We start from the raw sequence: 21,452 nt of genomic DNA, 5'->3' as shown, positions 1-21,452 counted from the left end.
AAAAATAAATCTGCTTTATAGTTTTCAATGCCATGTCAGGGTCTGTTTGGGGATCGGGAGTTGGAAGAAACTCTCACACTAATAATGAAGTTTTAAAAACTTGCTCTGGATCAGCATTTCCCAGAGCTCTTAGTCATTCTGTAAAAAGGGCCCTACATTCAAACACAGCCTCGGGAGCTCTGGCCTCACTATGAGGAACCTCTCTTTGTCTTCCAGAGGACACTGGTTCGCTTAGAGGCTTTTAGAGCTCATGTGTTTATGAATCTCCAAGACAGATGGAGAGACACAGCATTTCCTACCCCAGCTGTCCTGGGAGTTTGCAAACAGTGTCCCCCACCTACACAGACACACACACAGACACACACACACACACACGTGAATTTCGAGGTAAATCTCTTATGAATCTAAGTCTCCTTCTGAAAACAACCTACTCTGGCTACTGGGAAAGCGGCGCATCCTCGGGGCCTCTGTCTGATGGGTCCCTGAGCACAGCAGCCTCTCTGTCTGCTCCCCTGCAGTGGAAGGCTCTGGAGTCCTAGCAGAGGGTCTCGAGCTGACACCCATCTGCAGCCACGATCCACTGTGCGGAGCCTGGATCCAGGTGCAGAGCTGGTGCCCGAGCAGGTGCAAAGAGCACAGCCCACAAGGTTCCTCTCCATGAGGACGCTGGCTTCCCCGATCCCTGCCCTTGGGGAGCATAACCCAGGGCTCCATCAGGTGGATACTCCAGAGTTCTGTGCACATACACGGCCCAGCTATGGGTTCTAGAAATATTGTCGATGATCCTGAGAGGGCTGAGACCCCCATCTCCAGAGCAAAGCAGAGGAGCGAGGATAGCCAGCGTGTTTCCTAGATGAGTCCTGATGCTGGGCATTCACTGACCTAATGAGCTTGTTTGCCGCAGTCTCCGGGCCTGACCCTCTCTGGAGATGAACCGCGGGGAACTTGCAGATATCAGGGCATCGGGGTCAGTCAGGGAGGGACAGGACCACACGCCCACCTCGTGCAGCCGCTCTTCAGGCTGGAGATGCGGCTCTCCCCCCAGGTCGGCCTGTCCTACTGCACGTTTCCCTGGAATCCATTCCCTCTGCTTGCTCTGTCTAGAACACCATCTACTCTATGTGGTAAGGACGATTTCTCACCAGGCCTACCTCGATCAAAACCCTGAAACTGCAATGAAGGGGAAATGAGGAGCAGAGCCTCCTGGCAAGATGCTAAGACGTCTGGAGCAGAAGCCCCATAGAGTTGTCTGAATAACAGCCAGCCTTGTGCCAGATCAGAGTGTCTGCTTCCCGGACACATTTTCCCAGCTCCACTGCATATCCGTGCACAATTCTTCCATGCTAGGATCTGAGGACCATGTGTTTGCCCCTCTACCCTCCTACTAGTGGGTCTCCACATACTTGGGAGATAGTCTGTATATGGACAAGTGGTCAGGTCACAGTGTAAGTGGCCCGTGTGTCTGGGAGGCAGTGGGATGGTCCTGTTTGATCCCTACTGTGGGGCCAGGCTCCCCGGCTCAGATGCAGGCTCTGCTGCTCCGTGGCTGGGTGGTGTTGGCCAAGTCAGTTTACCTCCCTGAGGCTCGGCTGCCTCAGTTGTCACAATGGGAATGACAATAGTCCTTACTGGGAATGGTTACTGTGAGAACTGAGAAATCTATCATTCCTGGTAAACAGGAAGGACTCAATGAGTGCTACTGGGAGGATAATGCAGGAGGAGGAGAATTATTGTCAGATGTACAGTATTCAAGATGAGTAAGATCTCCACCGAGTGCTGGTGAGTGAGTTCACTCGTTCAACACGTGAGCGGTGGGAAGATGAAGTACGTGAATGTGTGCAAAGTCGGTAGCCCAGCTCCTTGTAAACAGAAGTGTCCAGAGGACGTTAACTGTGAGAATGATGATGATGATGGCGATGGTGGTGCTGATGGTGGTTGTGATGGTAATGATGATGGTGATGTTGATGATGGTGGTGGTGATGGTGATGATAGTGATGGTTGTGATGATGATGGTGGTGGTGATGATGGTGATAGTGGTGGTGGTGGTCATTGTAACGATGATGGTGATGGTGGTGGTGATGATGATAGTGATGGTTGTGATAATGAGGGTGGTTGTGATGGTGATGGTGGTGATGATGAGGATGGTTGTGATGGTGGTGGTGATGTTGATGATGGTGGTGGTGATAATGGTGATAGTGGTGGTGACGATGGTGGTGGTGATGATGGTGGTGGTGGTGATGATGATGGTGGTTGTGATGGTGATGGTGGTGGTGATGGTGGTGGTGGTGGTGGTGGTGATGGTGGTGGTGATGATGAGGGTGGTTGTGGTGGAGATGATGGTGACGGTTGTGATGATGTGATAATGATGATGGTGATGATGGTGGGGGTCATGGTCATGTGCTGAGGTGATGAATGAGGAGGAGGATGGAGAAGGATGAAGAGAATCCACTACTCATCTACGATAAGTCATTGCACGTGGGACCCTGCTAATCACAGCTGGACCTAGGTAAACGTATCCACATAATGAATCTTTATCAAGGACTCACTAAGGACCAGGGGCTGTGCTAGGAAGTTGTCCTGCAGAGAGGCTCCCACGTGTGCACAATAACTGAGGCACACGGATATTCACTGCAGCCTTGAAGGAAGAGCAGAACTGGCCCCAACACCCATCGTCGGAAACGTGGTGGAGACGGGGAGGATCTTTCCCTGAATTCAATGCTGGCGACTACCTTGCTGGTCATTCCCGTGTCCCCCACTGCCTGTGGCCTCTGAGGCAAGGGGCAGGAGCCCAGCACGTGGCTGAGTGTGTTCCTAAGAAGAATCGGTTCAGAGGTGGGAGGATGAGGATGCAGGAAACAGCCAGTAGGAAAAGCTTGGGCTTTGGGGCCACCGGACGCCTGGGTCCGTTCCCAGGGCCCCCCCAGACCTGCTGCATGGCCTCAAGGAAGTGTCTGACTCTCTCTGAGCCTCCGTGGTCTCCCTGTGGACACTGGCCATGGGTGCCTTCCTCATTAGGCTGTGAGGATGAAATGGGACACGGTCACGTGATGTAAAGTAAGACTGGATGTATGACGCTAATTCACCTAATCATCTTTACTCTTTTGAACCGATCCCAATACCCTCGCGGACTCCCAGAGGACAGGGTATTCGCCCTCCACCCCCGCTCACTGCACACTTGCTGGCACAGAGCCTGGCGCCCGAAGCAACATCCGCGCGAGGTGCTCACCTGGCCCCCGTCCCCCAGCTTCAGGCTGTCCGCAGATCGGAGTGAGACCGGGCAGGCTCTGCGGGAAGAGGCGTCTGCGCGAGGGGTGCGCCCTGCAGCGTGGTCTCCCCGCGCCCTGGCTCAGCCTCCAGCTCTTCTGCATCAGAAACTGAAGGTTGAGAGGGCCCAGCTGTGTGCAGACTGTCTTTGTTTAGGCCCAGAGCCAGTTCTACCCCAAGTGGAATGAGAGATGCAGTTCCTGAGCCCTGATGAAATTAATTACGGGGAACCTGACAGGAAGATAGATGGAGGTGTCAGGTCTGCGAGAAGCCAGCCCAGCTCCACGTGCAGAGAGCTCCCCTCAGGGCCCTCCGGGGGCTGTGCTGGGGACTCCAGCGGCTCGGCTCTAGCCAAGTGCGTCAGGATGGACAGGGTCCGGGCTGCCGACTCTGTCACCCAAGAAAAACGAAATGGGGAGTGTTGACATCTGATGTGGTGTCCTCTGCAACCCTGTGCAGCCCACATCATGCAGATGCAGGCCGGAGTGAGCTGACAGGTCACCGTCTTGTGACCCCGTCCTACAGGCTCTGAGAAATGGGGGCCCCTCACCATGGAAACCAGGGTCTCCGAAGAGCCAGCCAGTGACCCCCAGGTGAGGTAGCTCAGGGAGGAAATCGCTTCAGGGCCCGACGGCTCTGTGCCTGCCTCGTGTTCTCTTCTGGGGATTCTGCCCAAACTGAAGCTTTTCAGCTTCACCGAGTTCAGCTCCTCACCCTGGGGAATTCCAGCATGTTCCATCAATCACCTGGTTCCCTCCTGAGCTGGGTGCCAAGAGAGCATCATCCAAGTTCCATCCTCCTGAGCCACCGGAAGCTGAGCTGCAGTCACCCGGTGGAGGGTGGTAATGGGGGCGGGCAGGGAGCCGTAGGAAGCCCAAGGTCAGTGAGCACTTTGCTAGAAATCCTCAGGCTTTCCACAGACCTTGTTTAGAGGGACATGTAGGGGGGTTTCTGGGGTCTCCAACAAGAAAGTGATAGGCAGCATTTATGATACAGTTCCAGGCACAGGGAGGGGATGGGTGGGCTAATGGGGCTCAGAGGGCTGTGCCTTCGTCCACTCGTCCTTCACTTCTCTTTGTTCCTCTTATGAAACTAACCGGCCTGTCCAAATTCCACGGGTCCCAATCCATGTGTGTTTATCTGCTCTTAGTCACAGCTGTGCTGCATCCAATGAGCCCTTGCAGGAAACACAGGGAAATTAATGCGGTGGGTAAGCAGCTCCTGCTAATGGCAGAGCACGTCCACATTTGGATGAGAGAGAGACACCCCCACAGCTTTTGGCAAGAGGCTCGTGTGAGGAGTTCAGGTGTCAGCCAGGTGAAAACTCTCTTCCCCAAACATCAAGTCAACAAGACGCAGATGCCAGAGACACTTGTGGCCATAAGCATGTCAACAGAAATCAGGTACCTGACTGTTGCCTAAACTGACCGTGCCTGATTGTTCCAGGCAGACTGTCATTCTGCCAAATTAGAAAAGTAATCACAATGTGAGTGTCCCAAGTGATGAAGGCCACCCCGACCCCCAAACCATGAGGAGGATCAGCAGTGGCCTTCCCGCGCACTGTTTGCTGGGCGAGATTAAAGCTGCTTGTTCCTACAGAAACACCTAGATTCTACTCACCAGACCCAGAGGCAGGGAAAGAACTCAGCGCTCGGTGCCACCAGTCACAACACCAGTGTGTAAGACAGCGGTTCTGCAGACTATCCTGCTCGCAGTCTGTGATCAGTCCAAGCAGACACCGTGGTCTAGGACAGACGCTAGCATGTGCAGACCCACTCAGCCCCTCAGCACCGGCGCTGCCTTCTGTGTCAGAGCTTCCATGGGGTTCTGGAACTGGTCCCCTGCGGCCCTCATCTGTCAATGTTGAGGTTATGGCTATGGGACAGAGGCTATGGTGAGGCTTCCCCAAAGACTCCCTCTGGGTGGGCTACTGACATGGGGAGTAGAACCAGGGAACAATGGGGAGGCTGACTTTGTCCGCAGTCTACCAGCCTCTGCTCAGAAGCCAGCTCTCAGCCAAGCCAGGGAGGCCCCCAGAACCAGACTCCCCTCCCGTGGGCTCTGACGATGCCTCAGCACTGTGCACCTTCCCAGTCCTTCCAGGCGACAGGGCACTGCAGTGCTTGGGAGGTGCATCATGCGCAGCTGGGAGCTGTATCTCCCAGGAACCGTGCACCATTCCGACCAACCCGATGCAGGTAAACGAGCGGATTCCCAGGCAGCGGGTTCCTTTAAGGGGTGAACTGGGCCCTCCCTGATCTTCTGCCAGGAATGGAGCTGTGATGGGGGAGCTGGTGCAGCCCCCTGGTAACCACAGAGCTGCACGGGTGCCCAAACCACATGCCATGGCAAGTCCTGAGGGCTCCTCGGGCTGCCACCCCAGCCCGGCCTTCCTCGGGTCTGCCGGGGAGGAAAGTAAATTCTCATTGGGCCAGGCTCTTGGCTGTCTCTGGTGTTTCTTGCAGCTGAACACAATCCTTAACAAGTAGAGAAAACACACCCTTCTCCCCCTTCTACCCCCAAATGCCTGTTTCCAGGAATGATTGAGAGGGAAGGCAATCGCAAGTTGAATGTCAGACTTTGACAGAACTTAACACTTACGTACCAGGTTAAGGAGAACTGGTCATCCCTTCATCTCATGAGATGCCCCTCCAGACACCTGCCCCGGGAGAAAGGGTGCTGCCCGAGGAGAGCGTGAGGGTGGGGCTAGCAGCAAGGACAGCAATGGTGACACCCCACTCTGCCCTGAGCACTCGGGCCTGAGCGTGGCACATACACTGGCTCACGTGGGCCCTGGCCCTCAGGGCGGGGCCTCATGGCGCTCTTCTCCCCCGAGGCCGAGCAGCAGGGCCGGGGTGCACGCGGGAGTCCAGCAGAGAGTCCCTCCACGGGATGTGCTTATGGGAGCCACCCCCTCGGCACAGTGAGGACTCTGTCCTGGGGGTCCCGGCTGCGAGATGAGGGCCCTGCCTTCCGGGGGGGTGTCTGTGCACTGAGCAGGGGCGGCAAGGGGGCGTTGGAAAGGAGCAGTTCCACCAGGTTCAGAAGTCAAATCACCACCCCAAACCGAAGCCCATCCTTCACTTGGATGCCGAGGCTAGACCGGTCCAGTGGGCTGGGGCTGATGGGGTGTCAGACCGTCGCGCTCTCCGCCACGCGTCTGTCCGCATCTCCGGCAGCTGAGCTGGTCAGGAGGGCAGGGCCCTGATGAATGGGACTGCAGCCTTATGGAAGGGGCCCCCAGGGCTCCTGGTCCCCTTCCACCACATGAGGACACACAAGGAAGCAGTGGTCTCACCAGAACGCTGCCACACTGGCACCCTGATCTCGGACTTGAGCCTCAGACCGGGAGGAACGAATGTTTGTCGCTTATACCCTCCACCACTGAGACATCTGCCATCACCCCTTGGTCCCAAGCATTTCTCTGTCTGTGAGTCATTTCAGATGAATCTGGTCCTTTTCTGGGCCAAGAACAGAGCTCTCCCTGCAAACCGGGGTGTGGGCAGCAGTTCCACAGACGCTCACCATGCAGGGGGAGCGTGGCCATGTCCAGGGCGGCTTGCTCAGCTTCAAAATCCCTCACCTTTGGGTGTCCCAGCAGCACCCCTCCTGATGTCATCTGGCTTCACCGACAGCTCTGGGCAGTGCAACCTCACTCCGGATGTCCTTTCTCCTGTGTTCAGATCCAACCCCCAGCTGACGGCCCACGCCCTGACTCTCCGGATCGGGTCTCCCTGAGCATCCTCGCCTCCTGCCTCCTTGGGCTCTGGCAGCGGCACTGCCTTCCCTGTTTGCTTCCCGAGATACAAGCTTTTATTTTATTGTATAAAGAACACTGAGGTACCATCTGGGAGGGGACCTGGGACAGCGGATGTTCCACCTAGGGCCTGTCTCGGGGCCTCCAAGGTCCTGGGTTAGATTCCATCCTCCATCTGCATCAAGTGTCCCAGCTGTCACCTCTGAACCTCCTTCTGGAATGTTCTCTGCAGGTGCCTCTTACCCATGGAATAGATTATATCATTTATCCCAGAAACTCTGGGTTGAATTTCTCCAATGCAGACATTCTGCAGACTGCATTCTAACACGTCATTCGTTCTCAGCATAAGAAGAAAGGAGCTGCGTTTCACACGCAGCTTCCGAAGTGACCCCTTGACCCTTCCACACTGCGTCCACTACTTGCACACTCCTGAGTTGTTGGGGAAAGCCGGGGCTCCAGTGCGGCCGGCGCTGGGCAGTGGGCTTTAGGACTGTGTCCTCTGTCACAGTAAAGGGTTAAGTGTGCTAACCGCTTCTCATTTCCAACAGCATTTCTCAGGGACACAGATTTTCCACAGTCAGAAGAAAACCTTTCTAATTTAAACTGCTTCATAGCCTAGGTCTGACCAAAGGAGTTTATGATCAATATAAGTCATCTCTGTCTCTCTCTGTGCGTCTCTCTCAAATGGTCTTCCGCTGGGAAAAATATTGTTTTACTAATACAAACTATAAAGCAGACTTCCCTAACACATCTTCTTGGATAGAAGATTTGCAGATAATCAGCTCCTCAACTAGAGACATGGCCCCCAAGGGGACCACAGCAGCACCTCCCAAGGAGATAATATTTTTATTTCTGAATATTTTCTTTTCTGTAAGAGCCAGTATGGGTTTAAAACATGGTGAAAGGCTGATCTGGTGCACAGCCTGGCTCTAGGGCTGTTATGAACACCACACCAAACCTTCCTATTTTATTTTCCATGAAAAGTGATCCTTTCCACTCACAGTGGGAAGCAGGCTTTGAGGAGGCCTCGAGGAGGTCCCAGCCCATGGGCCACCACGCCCCTCACCCGCAGATGCACGGACTCCCGTTTCTGCCCCTTCTTCCTCTGCTTCACGTTGTCCGCTGTGAGCCAGTCTATGGAAGGGGGTCACAGGTCCATCATCTGAGCCCACACCCGCCTGGCCCTGGGCTCAGGAAAATGCTGCGGCTGTTCAGCACCCATGGACCCACTTCCTGGCTCCCTGAGCCCAGATCTTCCTCCAGGACCCCACGTCCCCTGGAGTTGAAACCTGTCACCCAGGGCTGAGCCAGCGGTGCATCGTCTCTGCAGCCGCAGTGACGCTGCTGGGACAAGGAGACGCAGGGACAGATGCAGCCTGGCAGCGGCCGGACACCTCCATGCCTGATGGCAGTGGTGTGCCACTCAGCAGGGATCCTGATGGAGGTTCACCCGTCCTGCCCAGCTGCCCTTCCAGAGGAGCCGTTTCCTCTTTTGTACAAAGTCTGCCCGCCTGTGCTCAGCAAATCCTTACTGATGAAGACGCAGGACGAGAATGGAGGAGGAGATGCCACCCCCACCACCAGCATCCTCCAGAGAAGCCCGTCCCTGCTGCAGGAGGGAAACGGGCTCGGCAACGTGGCGCCGCCTCACCATCACCCCCAGGAGCCCTGGAAGCCGTCCCTTGGCTCCCCGGTGACGGTGACCGTGAACGAGGGCTGTAACTCTGCCCACGGGACACCACCGTCTCGCCCCCGATGGAAGGTGTGCCGGCCGCGGAGCTCACGCTGGGGCCGAGGTCAGGGGCAGATGGGAAGACACAGAGACAGGAATGCGCGGTGACCGTGGCTGGTCAGTGACCCCTGACCTCTCGGAGCAGGTGGCGGGAGCTGGAGCACCTCGGGCCATCGGGCCCTGCCCAGGACCGGACCCTCAGGCTGCTGCGGCCCTGCTCCGCGGCCTCCTCCATCAGACCCCACCTGGGCCCCGAGCCAGCGGCTGCGGCGGGGACTCGGTGCCATGAGACACGGGGAGCGGGCTCCTGGCCTGGGCTCCGCTGTGAAGACACTGGTCCACATGGAAACGCAAGGCAGGGTTTCCAGTCTGCTGATGCACCAACAAGGGCCTGGTGACTTGGGCACAGATGCTTCAACTGGAAAAAAATCGCAGAACGGACTCAGACCTCCTGACGGAGCCGCCGGGAGCCCACAGATGCCGAGTGCTCGCACTGCCCCGTGCGCCAGACCCACGCGGGACGGGCAGCCTGGGCTGCACCGCTTTCCGTGGGCTTTTGTGCTTTCAAAAATAAGACAAAGGAGGTGGAGGGCACATTTAGCGACATGGTTCCATCGTAGACCTTGTGACAGGGGCATCGCCATGCAGTGATCCTGCCTCTTACACCCACATTCACAATAATTAACTGTTTGAGTAAGACTTTGATCTACACTGTAGTTAGCATCTCGTAGAATTTACGGACATTTTTAGCAACTGCGTGGTTCCATGTCTCGACAAAGCAGTGTGTGTTTTCATGCTTTTATCGTGAATTATATTAACTCCGATGTATGGTCTTTTCTCAGTAGAAAAGCACAGTCCCACAGCTGAAGCAACCTTTGCAGGGGATCTCCCTTCCGATCTCTAGGCTAACCGAGCACCCGTGTGACTAACGGAGGTGTGTGTGTGTCATGTCATGACTCAGTAACACGACACATTTGCTTCCTGAGGCACGAACGCCAATGAGATGCAGAGGGGGGCCTGAACCCTCCTATGGACAGAACAGAGAAGGGACAGAAGTCTGTGAGTCCAGGGGCAGCAGACCCCGGTGTCGCAGAGACCTGGGTTCGAGTCCTGCAGCCAGCACAGCCTCACTGTGGCACCCACGGTCTCTAGCCTCTGATTCCCAGGTACCAGGGCTATTATCTGTAGCTCATCCATTCTGTAGGTATCTACTGAGCCCCTACTCTATGCCATGTGCTGTGCATGTCATGATGAATAAAAGCAGGTGAGTGGACAGTCTCGTGAAAACAGAAACAGGAACGGAATGAGCTCATGAGGTATGTAAGTGTCACCAGGGAAACAGAGACAACGGTGACACCTACCTGGTCCGCAAAGGTCAGGGAAGGGTCCCTTGGGGAGTGACAGCAGAGCTGAGAAGGGGGGCCACCGGGAGCGGCCAGGAATGGGAGCAGGGGGGCACTCCAGGCAGAGGGAACAGCATATGCACAGGCCCTGTGGCTGGAGCAGGGGTGGAAGAGGAGGGGGCACAGGGGGGCTGAGACAGGCACGCTGGGCTTTGGGCCTGGCGGGGGGGGCTTTCTCTTATGCTGGTGTGAGAGGAGCAGGGGGGGGTCCCCAGCAGCTGAGGCAGATGACCAGATGTGCTTCTTTAAAAGGTCATTCAACCTGCCACAGGGAGTGCAGAGGGGGCGGGGGGCATCTGTGGAAGTCACGGGACCAGTCAGGAGGCTGTGCAGGCAGCAGGCCTCTGTTCCCTTGGGGTGGAGGCCATGGAGATGGGGAAAGCAGATGGATTCCAGGGAATCTAAGGGAATTTGGGCCATGAAATGAACAGGTTAGTGCTGGGTCAGATATGAGGAGGGAGACACAATACAAAGAATGAATAAGTCGACGGCCTGTGGTTCCACGTATTACATCAGAAACAGTGAGTTCTGGAATGGAGCTTACTCCTGGCTTGTGGACTGCGCTGCCCATGAGCCACCCAAATGCAGACATCAAGTAAACACCTGATTTATGAGTCTGGAGCTAGAAGACAGGAACATTCTGGACACATAAATTTGGGATCTGTCACTGTATGGACCATCTTGAAGGCCGGGGAATGAACACGGAGACAGGAGCCTGTGGGCATCTGTGTGGGACACCTAACACCCAGGCAGAGGAGGGGGAGCCTGGCAAGAAGACTGGGAAGGAGCACCGGGGGCAGGAAGAACCCCACTGGTGCAGGGTTGCAAAGCCACGTGTCAAGAGTGTACACAGAGGAAGTGGCCGGCAAGTGTCAAGTCTGCGGGGTGGCCCAGGGTTGCACCTGAAGATGGACTTCGTGATGCTGGGCCTTCCGTGGCCTGAGCAGGAAGTGTCTGTGCTGAGTGTGGGAAAGAACTGAAATGAGGCGAGTCTGCTGGTGAGGAGCAGGTGTGCAGCCGGGGAGACTTTCGACAGGGCCGGCGGGGAGAGGAGGGCCTGGCTCCGCGGACATGTGCGGCCACAGGCAGGGTTAGTGCATGGTCAGTGGGCGTACTGGACGGGGGTGAGGGGGGTATTTACCGCCAGGAAGTAGGGTCCAATCCAGTGGCTAGCAGGCCGGAAGGTGACACGACGACGAAGCAGGCAGGGCCACAGGTCTAGGAAAACAAGCCGCGTGCAGACGGAGTGGCCCTGCAGGCAGCTCTGGCCATGGGGATGCAGGCCCCATGCTGACAAATCCATGAAGTGTTTGTGGTTGTTTTTAAAGCTGGGAATCCTGCATTCTTAGCTGATTTTCAGTAGAAATGCCTACCTGCAAGCAGGCCTCACCGTGTAGCAGCTGCTGCGAGCACCCTGATAAAGGGGACGCAAGGACCCAGGCTTCTGTGTGGTTGACAGGAGGCGCTCAGGGCTCCCCGAGCTGCCCGTGCCAGTCGCTTCTCAGCGAACCACACCCCGATGTCAGGGTCACAAGACCCGGGACCCGCGCTGGATGGTCCGTGCGTACCCTCCGCCTCACTCACATGCCACTCTTGCAAGTCTTCCCCCAAGAGCCCCGAATGCTCTTCTGGATCCCTGGAAACACGTGCTCAATGTCAAAGTCACAGACACGGAGACACTGAGCAGGCTCATCAGCCAGGTGCCCCAGCTGGCCCAGGGGGGAGATTCGTCCGCTCCACAACACGTCTGCCTTGGGGCCCCAAGGAATCTGCCAGGAGGAGACAGCATTTTCCCGAGTCACACTTGTCCACCAGGAAAATCATCCTCTCACCACAGGAAACGTGTTCTTCGTGGCGTCACAGTCCTCCTGAAATACGGGAGGGCAAAATCACTGTGACTCCTATAGGAACCAAGACCTACCAGAACTTGTGTATTCCCTGGGGGCACGAGTTCAAACACAGCATTTCCAATCTCTGCAGAGCAAGTCATGGTCCCCCCACGGACTCCACCTCCGAGCTGCTCCACAGATGGTGATGGAAGCACAGCCCAGAGGTAACACACCCGAATCTGTGAATACACTGCCCTCCTCTCAGACTGGCTCAAGTAGATTCTGATTTGAACACTTGGGGTGCTGACTGGTACTCAGTTAGATGGTCTGAGAGGAGGAGACATGAAAACACAAGCCCTTTTCTTCTCTTTCTGATGAACTGCCACTCTTGGTGGGAACAGCAGGCTCATGGCTCATTACCCAAATGGAACTTGGCGGTGCTGGTTGGTTTGGCCCCATTTGTGTTAAATACACTATTGAGGCTGGAGGGTTTGAATACATTTCTGGCGCTGAAGTCTGGGAGCTCCTGCTGATGAGGAAAGACTGAAGAAAAAGTCTCTTTAATAAAAATTGCTATCTTGGGGCACCGGGTGGTGCAGCCAGTTAAGTGTCCAACTCTTGGTTTCGGCTCCGGTCGTGATCTTGGGGTTGTGGGGTCCGGCCCCATGCCGGGGTCTGCACTGAATGAGGAGTCTGCTTGAGATTCTCTCTCCTTCTCCCTCTGCCCCTCCTGCTCCTACGTGCGTGCTCTCTCTAAAATAAATACATCTTTAAAAAAAATAATTGCTGTCTCCCCTCCGGGTCTCCTGCACTGGAAACGGGAGATTCTACCTTAGCATTCCACTCTGCTAACTTCTCGTATGAACTTGCGGCAGCCTTGCAAGAGCTGCCTGACATCAGCGTGGGCCGTGTGTGCTGTTCACAAACAAAAGATGCCTACGGTCCCGGTGGCTGATCTACATTTTTAACCTACGGCAAAGTCTCACTATTTCTATTATGAAGTTTCCTGCTCCAGCACAATGAGAATTAAGAAGCTAACAAAGGAACTCCAATAAGCAACGGCTTGTAAATTCCTAAATTCACTGTGCCTGTCACTGCCACTAAAGAAAAGAAATGTAAGACTAACATAGAAGAATGTGTACATCCCTCCAAAACAACGGAATAAGCTCCTTTAACATTAACGTGACAATTTCCTGCCATCCCTCAAAATAAAACTCAGGATAATAAAAAGGGAATTTCAAATGAGGCACCAACATGACACCTAGATTCCAAAGTCCATTGGTGACTGACCACAAACGGCACATCCTGACATGTCTGTTTCAGAACCCACCAGATGCCTCGTCTGACCCCTGGCGGAGAGTGTGAGATGGGCTGTGGGCCCCTGAGGGAGGGTCTGGGAGGACACCCTCTCTGGGAAGTTCCACTAATACCCCCAGGGTGGGTAAGGGAGGGGCCCACTCACAAGCGTGGGAGGAGTAGCCTAGAACACACAGCTTTAGAAAGGACCCATGGAGATGGAGAACGGTGGCTGGAGTCCAGGGAAATTTTGGAAGTCATATCAACAGGTTAGTGATGGGTTATATAGGAGGGAACCTCACCCAAACTGAAAACTTCAGCTCTGTGTGAGCCCATGTGAAGAACATGAAAAGACAAGCTACAGACTGGAGAAACATTTGGGAAACCATATATCCAAGAAAGAAATAACAACCAAAAACATTAAAAACTCTCAGAGTTAACCAGTAAAATATGAACAATCCAGTTAGAGAATGGGCAAACCACATGAACAGATATTTCACCAAAGAGGACATACAGATGGCAAATAAACCCATGAAAAGATGTTCAGTATCACCAGCCATCAGGAAAATGCAAATAAAAATCACACACTATCAGAATGGCTAAAATAAAAACTAGCGAGCAACAACAGTAAATACTTAGGAGAAGGTGGGGAAACTGATCACTCATACATTGCTGGTGGGAACTCATAATGGGACAGCTGCTATGAAAATAGTTTGGCAGTTTCATATAAAACTAAACATGCAACAACCGTACCATTCAGAATTATGCTCTTGAGCACTTATCCCAGAGAAAAGAAATGTTCCTACAAAAACCTGCACATGGATGTTTCCAGCAGCTTTATTCACAATAGCCCCAAACCCGAGACAGCCCAGCTGTCCTTCGACAGGTGAATGGCTGAACAAACTGTGGTACGCCCAGGCCATGGAACACTGTGCAACAATGAAAAGGAGTAAATTGTTGACATAGGTAGAAATCTGGATGAATCTCCAGGAAATTATGCTCAAATGAGTATCCTGGGGAGGAAAGGTCCTCACGTACGGGTGGGCCCAGGGAGGCTGGAATAGGAGACTGCAGGGAGAATGACAGTCCTCACTTTCCCAAATTCAGTCAGCAATTCATGACTGAATCAAAAGCTCTGGTCTTCTCTGAGATGGGGACAGAAGGGTGACTGTTGTGGAGACAAAAAGCATGCACACTATGCACCATGCATAGATAAAGTGTCTAGCATGTGGCAGGACCTTAATAATCATTAGTGGGACAGACGGGATGGAGTGGTGGAATGGGTGGGATAGAATGGAGTGGGTGGGATGGAGTGGGTGGAGTGGAGTGGAGTAGATACAGTGGAGGGAGTTGATGGAGTGGGTAGAGTGGGTAGAATGGGTGGGATGGAACAAAATGAATGTATGAATGGAATGGAATTGAAAGTCCTTGCAAGGATTCTTCTTTAACCTCTCTTATGTCTACCAGACATGTTTGGCTTCTCCTCAGTAATTATCTTGGGAAGATCACGACCCTGGGGTCAACAAGCATTTCATGAACACCCATGAACTATGGCCACAGTGACAGCAGATATTAAAAAATCACACAATTTTTGTGAGGACGTTTCTCACTAAATCAGGCAGGAGGAAACTTTTTAAAAACTGAGCAGACTGTTTGCATCTCCCTTATCAATCCTTGGGCATGTTCATCTGCTGAAAAAGAGATTTAAAGCTTTAATGCAACAGGGCAAATCTTATTGTTCTATTCTACACTCTCAAGAGTGTCTCTCTCCAGCAGAAAGCATGGATCATCAAACAAGATAACCAAGAACTGGCCAATTTATCCCCAGTCCTCCCGGAAAGCACAGTCTCCCACCCCCTAAAACACATCTTTTCTTTCATAGACACATTCCTGGTTGCTGTGCTGCCATATGCAATCTTCAACGTGGCCTCTTTTACTCCATAATACCTGGAGGACCACCCTCGTTGCCACTGGAGGGGCATTTCTGCTACAGAAGGAGAAAAGGAAGGACCTCCTGGAGGAGAAGAGTGCTGGTTCAGCCCACCAGCACCACCATCGAAGACTCTTCTCATGATCACACAAACAACTGTCCTAAAAGCAAAACCAAATCAAAGAAGAGAAAGTCACCTGTCGGCGCCCAAGATGGATGGTGGTGAGGGAGCCGCCTAATACACTCTGGGGGAGCGGGTGGTAATGGCTCCTCCAGGGAAATGTGGTAACTGGTTGCAGGCATCACACAGTCTTTGAAATTCACTGCCTCAGCAATCCTTGAAAATAAAAGGGACATTATTACAAAATGGCAAAGGAGGGCATTCAGCTAGAAAATGGGTTTAAAACTTAATATTAAACTTGAAGTTATTGCGCCAGTGATCCTTTTGGGTGAAATTTTCAATTCTATTATCGAAAACTACTCTATTTAAGACTCTGTTCTGGCACCTACAGGGGACATCAAGAAAGATGAAATATAATCCCTTAGCCACAAATAACAGAGGATTTTGTGAAGGCCCAGCAGAATGGCCCAGGATGCTGTCAGACAACAGAGTCCACACAACTGGGACAGAATCTCATCCATCCCTCACCATCAGCTGTGTGACCAAGGGGGGCCACTTACGCTATCTGAACTTCAACTTTCCTAATTATAAAATGGTGTGATAAATGGTAGTATGGTGGTGCAGGGGAGGACTAAAAAACCTTTTCACCACTACACCTCCCAGCTTCAGCGACTAGGCCATGGGAACTAGACTGGCCGGAGAGATCAACAGGAGGAACACAAACAGGAGCTTTTTAACCCATCCATCAGAGCACTCATCGATGAGTACTTCCAAATGGCACTTAGTAGTGGGGCTTATCTAGCATCTAAACTAAAAGAACAACGAGCTTTTAGAGAAATGACAAGACATAGGAAGAGGTTTGTGTTTCTGGGGCAGCAAATCGTGGGAAGGTAAACACATGGGGGAACATGAAAGACAAGTCCGGTCTGTGACATGTGACGTGTGGACGCCTCTGGTTGTGTGCCCTGGCTGCCAGGGTGCACGTCTGTCTCTGGTGGTTCACTCTCGTTCCTCCTAGCTGAAAGGGAGGGAAGACGCCTCTGCCAGGTCATATCCTGAGTTTAGGCAAACAGATGCAGGGCAGAGGGCTTCTCTGTGTATCTGCTTCTTCACAACTTCCCATCATGCCTTCAGCCCGCAATAATCCTCACGTGCAGGGGGCACATTTCACTCCCTGCAAGGGACCTCTGCTGTCCCACCGCCCAGCTGCCCTTTGCCCCTCTCCTGAGAAAGGCCCTCGGTTTCCTCCAGGTGACCACCCCCTTCCACACTTGCAGCCCATGTGATCTGAAGTGGACTCCATCCAGGGCTCGGCAGTAAGCCCCATGGTCCAGGCCTGAGTAAGAGTGCACGGCCTTCCTTGTGCCACCGTGATTGTTCAGGGGCGAGCCCATGACCCAGGCAAGTCCAGGAAGGTTCAAGAACATCCGGGTGGAATGCTGGTTCAGAGGCTCGCTTCTCTCTGCTGGACACCAGCCCTGAGGCAGAAGGCCCCGAGAGTGGCTCTCGTACTTGAGGAGACAGACAGAGAAGGTCGCCCGCTGGTGGGGGAGCGGAGAGACTTTGCAGAGCCGGTCAGCTGGACTCTGGAGGAGCTGCTGCTAAAGCTCGTGGCTCCACGGGCCTTCCCGAGTACATGTGCCAAAAAATAACTCTGCCTTTGCTTCAGGCACTTCAGGTTGGGTTGTCTGTCATTTACAATTCAATTAAAACACCCTGCCCAGTCCGTAAAGTAGTTGTCTCCTGGAAATCTGACGCAGAATTGAGCTGTTGCTGCCTCGGTATACAGCAGGTGTTCAATAAATGATGACTGTACAACGTCCCTGCCACAGGGCATCATTTAACCCCTAAATGGGTCACTCAGCCGTATGCCCACTTCTTGCCTCCCGTGGGCCCCGTGGGCCTCCAGCTCAGCGGGCCCAGCACTGACTGAGCCTTGCGCCCTGTCACCATCACCATCACCTTGTGGGTGAGCCCCGCCCCCAGCCCCGAACAAGGCCCTAGATTTCCCTCCTTCGCCGACTGGTTTTCTCTAGCTTGGGACAGCCAGATCCCTGGGCCAGCCCCGGGAGACTGCTGGCACCCAGTGGGGGGACCCACGAGGCACGCGCCCCTGCCCCAGCACGACCTTGGGGCTCCTCACCCGCGTCCTGGACCAAGAGCAGGACTCCGGGAGGTGTGGGGGCGTCCCCCAGGGGGGACAGCTGGAGCCTGCTGGCTTCTCTGTCATTGGGAGATGGCACCGGGCTGGGGCAGGCTGAACCCAGGGCAGCGGGCATGCGAAGCCCCTCCCCCGGCCTCAGAGCGCCCTGGGAGGCGGTGGAGACACCCAAAGCCACTGAATATGCACCGAACACGGGCCTGAGGATTAAACCCGACCAAGAGCCACTTTTCCCCAGAGGCCGGCCCCCCGCCCTCCACTCTGCACTTGCCCCAGACAGGGAACCGCCGCTCCCCTGCTCCCGCCTGGAAAAGGAGACTCAGGTGGTGACCTGCGACCCGCAGGCTGGGGCGGAGCAAGCCCAGCACGGTGACAGTCCTCAACGAGTCCACAGAAACCCTCCGGTCAGGCCAGCTGCGTGCTTCCGATGCACGAAACACGCCTGTCGTGTGCTTGCCGCGTTCCCGCTCTCAAACACGACAACATGCTGCACTTGCTGTGTTTATCACGGGCTGTCCTCACGACCGCCCCAGGACGCGGGCCGCGTCACCACCTGCTTCCCAGACGGGGAGCTGACCACAGAGGTCGCACAGAGGAGCTGCAGAGGAAGCTCCCGGCACCCAGGCCAAGGCGCTCCAGAACCTTCGGCATGGAGACCAGGGGCCCCCGCGAGGCTCACGGTCAGCAGCCAGTCCCAGCCGCCGCCGGGCCTGGCAGCCCCGGGTCGAAGTGGGAGCCCGGACGATGGACGGAGCCGGGACGCCCGGGGCGCTGTGAGGAGGGCACCCCACGGGCCGTGCCGGACCTGGCACAGGGAGAGCGTACGTCAGTGCGGAGCCTCCGGAAGGTGGCGGCTCTCGGTCACGGCAGCCACGGGGGGAGAGAGCTAGCGGGGGAGAGCTTCCTGGATCGCACCCCATGCGCCACACAGACGCCAGTGGGGACACTCCTCAGGAGGCAGCGGGGGGGGGGGGTCCCAGCCTCCCGCCACCCTCCTGCGCGCCGCTGCCACGTGGGCATCTTCATACCCACACTCACCTGGCTTCACGTGGAGTCCCTCCGGACGTCTGGCCCTGCCCTGTCCCCATGTCCTTCCCCCACTCCGCTGCCTGTCCCCGTGTCCTTCCCCCCGCTCCCCTGCCTGCCCTGTCCCCGTGTCCTTCCTGCCACTCCCGCCTGCCCTGCCCTGTGTCCTTCCCCCCACTCCCCTGCCTGTCCTGTCCCCGTGTCCATCACCCCCACTCCCCTGCCTGCCCCGTGTCCTTCCCCCCACTCCCCTGCCTGCCCTGCCCTGTGTCCTTCCCCCGCTCCCCTGCCTGCCCTGTCCCCGTGTCCTTCCCCCCGCTCCCCTGCCTGCCCTGCCCTGTCCCCACGTCCTTCCCCCCCGCTCCCCTGCCTGCCCCGTGTCCTTCCCCCCACTCCCCTGCCTGCCCTGCCCTGTGTCCTTCCCCCGCTCCCCTGCCTGCCCTGTCCCCGTGTCCTTCCCCCCGCTCCCCTGCCTGCCCTGCCCTGTCCCCGTGTCCTTCCCCCCACTCCGCTGCCTGTCCTGTCCCCGTGTCCTTCCCCCCACCCCCCTGCCTGCCCCACGTCCTTCCCCCGCTCCCCTGCCTGTCCTGTCCCCGTGTCCATCACCCCCACTCCCCTGCCTGCCCCACGTCCTTCCCCCCCGCTCCCCTGCCTGCCCTGTCCCCGTGTCCATCACCCCCACTCCCCTGCCTGCCCCGTGTCCTTCCCCCCACTCCCCTGCCTGCCCTGTCCCCGTGTCCTTCCCCCCGCTCCCCTGCCTGCCCTGCCCTGTCCCCACGTCCTTCCCCCCCACCCCCCTGCCTGCCCCACGTCCTTCCCCCGCTCCCCTGCCTGTCCTGTCCCCGTGTCCATCACCCCCACTCCCCTGCCTGCCCCACGTCCTTCCCCCCCGCTCCCCTGCCTGCCCTGTCCCCGTGTCCATCACCCCCACTCCCCTGCCTGCCCCGTGTCCTTCCCCCCGCTCCCCTGCCTGCCCTGCCCTGTCCCCACGTCCTTCCCCCCCACCCCCCTGCCTGCCCCACGTCCTTCCCCCGCTCCCCTGCCTGTCCTGTCCCCGTGTCCATCACCCCCACTCCCCTGCCTGCCCCACGTCCTTCCCCCCCGCTCCCCTGCCTGCCCTGTCCCCGTGTCCATCACCCCCACTCCCCTGCCTGCCCCGTGTCCTTCCCCCCGCTCCCCTGCCTGCCCTGCCCTGTCCCCACGTCCTTCCCCCCCACCCCCCTGCCTGCCCCACGTCCTTCCCCCGCTCCCCTGCCTGTCCTGTCCCCGTGTCCATCACCCCCACTCCCCTGCCTGCCCCACGTCCTTCCCCCCCGCTCCCCTGCCTGCCCTGTCCCCGTGTCCATCACCCCCACTCCCCTGCCTGCCCCGTGTCCTTCCCCCCGCTCCCCTGCCTGCCCTGCCCTGTCCCCACGTCCTTCCCCCCCACCCCCCTGCCTGCCCCACGTCCTTCCCCCGCTCCCCTGCCTGTCCTGTCCCCGTGTCCATCACCCCCACTCCCCTGCCTGCCCCACGTCCTTCCCCCCCGCTCCCCTGCCTGCCCTGTCCCCGTGTCCATCACCCCCACTCCCCTGCCTGCCCCGTGTCCTTCCCCCCGCTCCCCTGCCTGCCCTGCCCTGTCCCCACGTCCTTCCCCCCCACCCCCCTGCCTGCCCCACGTCCTTCCCCCGCTCCCCTGCCTGTCCTGTCCCCGTGTCCATCACCCCCACCCCCCCCACACACGGACTCTCCCGCTGGCTCTGCCTCTCCCCGGTTCTCGCCCCCACCCGACCCTCCACGGCCCCGCATGTGCGGCTCAGGCTCTGTGTTCCATCTGCTACCACTGCATCCAACCGGTCTCCACAGGCCTGAGGAGACACTGCCCACACAGTAATGAACCACAGGCCCAGGAGCGCGTGGCTCTGGGGCCGGCCTCACGGAGCGGCCCAGAGCGGCCCCTGCGGCAGAAGGTGCACTTCCGGAACATTCTTTTCACCGTGCGCGGGCTCCGGAAACGCTCGCTGCGGGAAGCCCGGAAGCGCTCGCGCAGGCGCAGCCTTGGCCCTGTCCATCGCTTCTTATGATTGGCCGATCCGTCGTGCCAATCCTGCTCCGCTTGGCCAGTGATTGGTCTGGGCGGTCACGTGGCCCAGCTCTGCCCAACGAGCTGCGTGCGAGGGGCTGTCTGCAGGGGGAACCCGGGGAAGAGTCTCCGGTGAGGGAGCGGGGGTCGCCGGGCGGGGCGGGCGGCTGGGGTGCCGGTGGCAGCCTGAGGCGGGCTGGGACCGAGGCGAGCGGGAGGAGGCGGACCCCGCCGCCGGCCTCGGAGCGCGCGCTGCGGTGGAATCCCGCGACCTGCAGGCGCCCGCGTCTGGGCCTCGGCTGGCGAGGGTTTCCCCCGAGTCAGCGATGGGGAAGCCGAGGCCGGCGGCGGTGCAGTAGCTGCGCAAGCCGCGGCCTTTCGGATTCCAGCCCCAGGGCCGCTGCGGCTCGGGCAGCTCGCCTGAGCCTCTGGAAGTCGGGCACCCCGCATGCCGGCGCCTCGTACGTTCCCCGAGGGAGCGGATGACGTCCGGGCTGCCTGTGTCTCGGCGCCCCTGCGCGGGGGAGCTAACGGCCACCCGCCGCGAAGGGCGTGGGGAACACCTGGGTTGTCGTGTGTCTTGCGCTCTGGGTCCGGCAAGGAACACCGGGATGAGAAGGCGCTTGGAGAGTTCCTGACCCTGCTCTGCCGCGCGGGGGCCCGTGTAATCGCTGTGTGCCTCCTGAGGTTTGGGACGCGCGCCCCCGGGACCCCCTCCTGAGCCTGCCAGAGAATCACCGTCACCGCTGCTGGGGGGGGGCAGGGTGAAGGGCTCACGCAACGGTCGGGGCAGAGCCGCCCGCAGCGCTGCCCGTGCAGGTGATGCCGCGTGTGGCTGAGCCCGGCCATGTCCTGCAGACAGAGCTTGGCA

The 21,452-nt window shown here is 57.2% G+C and overlaps 1 long non-coding RNA gene across 1 annotated transcript; it reads right to left on the bottom strand.

Annotated features, from left to right (window-relative positions):
- Positions 1-7,904: 7,904 nt before the first annotated feature.
- On the bottom strand, positions 7,905-18,637 carry LOC123852424 (uncharacterized). Its single transcript, XR_006792877.3, has 3 exons — positions 18,532-18,637; positions 15,409-15,548; positions 7,905-12,024 (listed from the first exon to the last, which is right to left on the bottom strand). It is a non-coding gene; the product is annotated as an uncharacterized LOC123852424 (long non-coding RNA).
- Positions 18,638-21,452: the final 2,815 nt, after the last annotated feature.

Source organism: Mirounga angustirostris, unplaced genomic scaffold (genome assembly GCF_029215605.1).
Source record: "Mirounga angustirostris isolate CCGP_5_RB_7025 unplaced genomic scaffold, mMirAng1.0.hap1 SCAF_14, whole genome shotgun sequence".
NCBI classification, from domain to species: Eukaryota; Metazoa; Chordata; class Mammalia; order Carnivora; family Phocidae; genus Mirounga; species Mirounga angustirostris.
The sequence above is the reverse complement of the archived record's forward strand: the minus strand, read 5'-3'. Positions and strand labels throughout refer to the sequence as shown.